The sequence below is a fragment of the Grus americana genome, chromosome 4 (assembly GCF_028858705.1).
Source record: "Grus americana isolate bGruAme1 chromosome 4, bGruAme1.mat, whole genome shotgun sequence".
Lineage (NCBI taxonomy): Eukaryota > Metazoa > Chordata > Aves > Gruiformes > Gruidae > Grus > Grus americana.
In genome coordinates, this window is record NC_072855.1 from 75,465,655 (window position 1) to 75,468,983 (window position 3,329).

Genomic DNA, 3,329 nt, shown 5'->3' on the forward strand with positions numbered 1-3,329 from the left:
GAAAATCTTTACTGTGAGGGTGGTGAGGCGCTGGAACAGGTTGCCCAGAGAAGCTGTGGATGCCCCTGGCTCCCTGGCAGTGTCCAAGGCCAGGCTGGATGGGGCTTTGGGCAACCTGGGCTAGGGGAGGGTGTCCCTGCCCATGGCCGGGGGGGTGGAACCAGATGGGCTTTGAGGTCCCTTCCAACCCAAACCAGTCTGTGATTCTACAATTGCGTCAGAGGGACTAAAAGGCACACAGGGGATGCTCCATACTTGCAAAAGGATTTTGAAGGCTAGAGTATTTGTTGCTGTAAATGGTAAAGTGTGGTGCCAAATGATTCCTTGTCATTGACCTGAATTTTCTAGTATGTGGAAGGGCAAAATAGCTCATTCCTGCCACAGCACTTCAGTCAGGGCTTAGCCCTTCCCTCATTCATTAGGAGGCTAACCAGTGGACATGAATTTTATTCCCTTTCTTGTACACCCATACCTATGGTAAATTATTGTATTTCAATAGACGATAAAACTACATGATAACATCTGTAATGAGTGTCTCCCTCTGCATTCCTCCGGGGAAAATATCTGAGCTTATTTCGGTTGTGTGGCTCTAGGAAGCAAAGGCTGCCAAAAAATAAAAAGTGTTTGGATCCGGAGAGTGCTAAGGTTTGAAACAGGCTTTAATTCTTCTGTAAATGAATTCCCCACTCTTTGGACTACCTTCCAAGAAAAGTGCAGCCTGAGATCAATGCCTTCAGCTGTCTGCAGTTCTGATGAAAGCCTGTGAGGAGTGGGAGGAATAGCCCCTATTACCTCATTCCTCACATGTTTTGCATAGTATGATTGCACTTTGTCTTTGCCATCAGTCCTTTCCCCGGAAGATCTCGCTCCCCATGTGGTTTGTCAGCATATGGAAAGCTGCTTCTAATTTGAATTTGAGGTAACCGAATCAAAGGAAGCTGGAAGCCAGCAGAGTAGTGGCTGGTGACTCCTGCCATGTAGGTGCAGACATGGAGCCGGCTGTGCCTCCCACCAGCACCCAGCCACCCAAACGCTGCTGAGTGCCTCCTCTCTGCTAAAAGCCTGGAAAGGCACTGGCCATGCCATCACCAAAAAAATGCTGCAAGGCAGCCAGGGCAAGGGGAAAACCAGAGGCTGGGGGAGGCTACAGCAGGAGAGTGGGGGATGAGCATTGAGATGCTTATCTCAGCTACCTGAACCTGGAGGACCTACCAAACCAGCCTGTCTTCAGCTAATTGCATCTCTCCCTGCCTAGACTACTTCTATTAGGAGAGAGATGACCTGATGCTTTTGGTGACTGCCAGGGAAGGGCTGACTCTCCCTCGTGCACACAGAGCTACAGCAACCCCAGGGCTCATCCTTCCCGAGATCCGATGGTGCACGCAAGAGGTACCAAGGAGTGCTTTGCCTCCTGCTTGCGTATTCCCCTTGCTTCTGCTACAGCCCTGCAAGTAGGGTTGGAGAAGGAGCACATCATGCTGTCCTCTGAGATGTAATTAAAGTAATTCTAGCTGATTTTCTGATTTTGCAGGACAGATTCAAGCAGCCAAAGAATCAGAAGCAATACCGTATGACATTTAATCCATCCTCCTCAACCTGCCAGATAGGACTTTTGAAAAACTAATGTGACTGTTCTTTATGTGGTGGTTTTGGAGATACATTAGCAGTTTTTTTGAATCAAAAGGTAGTAACTTTACAGTGAGGAATACATCCTATCTTCTGAATACAGTAATTTTGTTAAAGAGCAAATGTTCACTTAAAAAGAGCATAATAATTTATATTTCAGCCAGGCATTTCTGAAAATTGAAAGACCACATTAGCAATACCACTGGGGAACCTAGAAGTTTAAATGAGTGTCTAATGGGATTCACAGAAATTCCAGAGCAAGCAGGTAACAAGCAGAAGAAATTTTACCAGTCCCACACTGGATTCACTTGTACCTTTTAAATTCTACATAATTTTTAGACAACTTTAGATAATATGAAAAACACAATTCTTCTTTAGAAATAAGTCAGTAGTGCACCTGCATCTGGTTTACATCATGTACAGGATACGACCTTCATGAGTTAACCCTACTAGTGACTATTTGAAAATGGATTGAGAATGTGATTTGTCATGCAGTTTCTAAACAAGTTGCAGAACAGCAAACCATTTAGATCTTTCTAGAAATATTTAAATTTGTAAATTCCCTTTTTACTGTTGTTAAAAAAGAAACATTCAAGTGTCTTCATTGCTTTTCATGTGCTCCTGCACATTACTGCAACGCTGCTTGAAACAGTTTGTGGCTCTTAATTTATTACCCATGGCAAAATTCCAACTTGTAATATCGGTATTTTTTTAATTTCAGGTTTAGAAACCTGAACAGTATTTTGACATATTGACTGACCAAAGATGAAGATTATATTGTAATAGATGTTTAATTTGATCTGTTCACGTGAACCATTCAGTATCCTCTCTGAAGCTGGAAACCATTCAGAAGGGTGCATCTGAAAGTCTGTTATACTAATTACTAATGCTGTTAGTGAAAAAGGCAAACTGGTTAACTTGCATTCTGTTGTGACTCTTCAAATTGTCATATTAAATATCCTCTTTATTAAGATACTCTCAATTTGAGGTAGAGGTAAGGCCTAACAACCTGTTCTTACAACTCCGAGTACATAATACTTTATTCCACTTCAGCGGAACCACCTGTAGAATATAATGCAATTTATTGCCAGAAAGATTGTTAAAATCAAACTTTAAGTGCCTTAGTCATGTTCAAGACTGACTTCTGTAGATAGAGAAGCAAATCTGTTTTCTGATATGAGGGGTTTTTTTAGAATCTCAAAATGCTTTTTCTGGATTACTTTTCCAGTGGGCCTTCCAGTATGCCCCAGGAAAATATAAAAGAGCTCAAGTACTGGAAATACATAATTCCTAAAGCATATATGAGCATGTAATCTTAATTCATTTCTTATGTGGTCACAGGTATTCAGACATACTTTTGAAAAGTGAAACTTTATATCGCTGCAGGAACAAGACAGGACAAATGGAAAGAAGGAAGGGAATTTTACGTTATTCCCTGGGGATTCTTTTCATCCTGGAAAAGGGATTTGCACCACATAATAGCATTAAATCACCTGTCCCTGCAAGTAAACTCATCAAACCCAGCCTATTAGCAATGGAGATTGTAGACATTAAAATAAATGGAAAGAAAAGATTTCTTTTTAAATTATTCAGTTAAATGTAACAAAGTTGTTGTAAAACACTCTGTCTGAAATACATTGTCCCATGTTATGCAAAAGGTCAAGGCAGAAAAGTGTAATTACTTCAACAAATTCCTATTCATT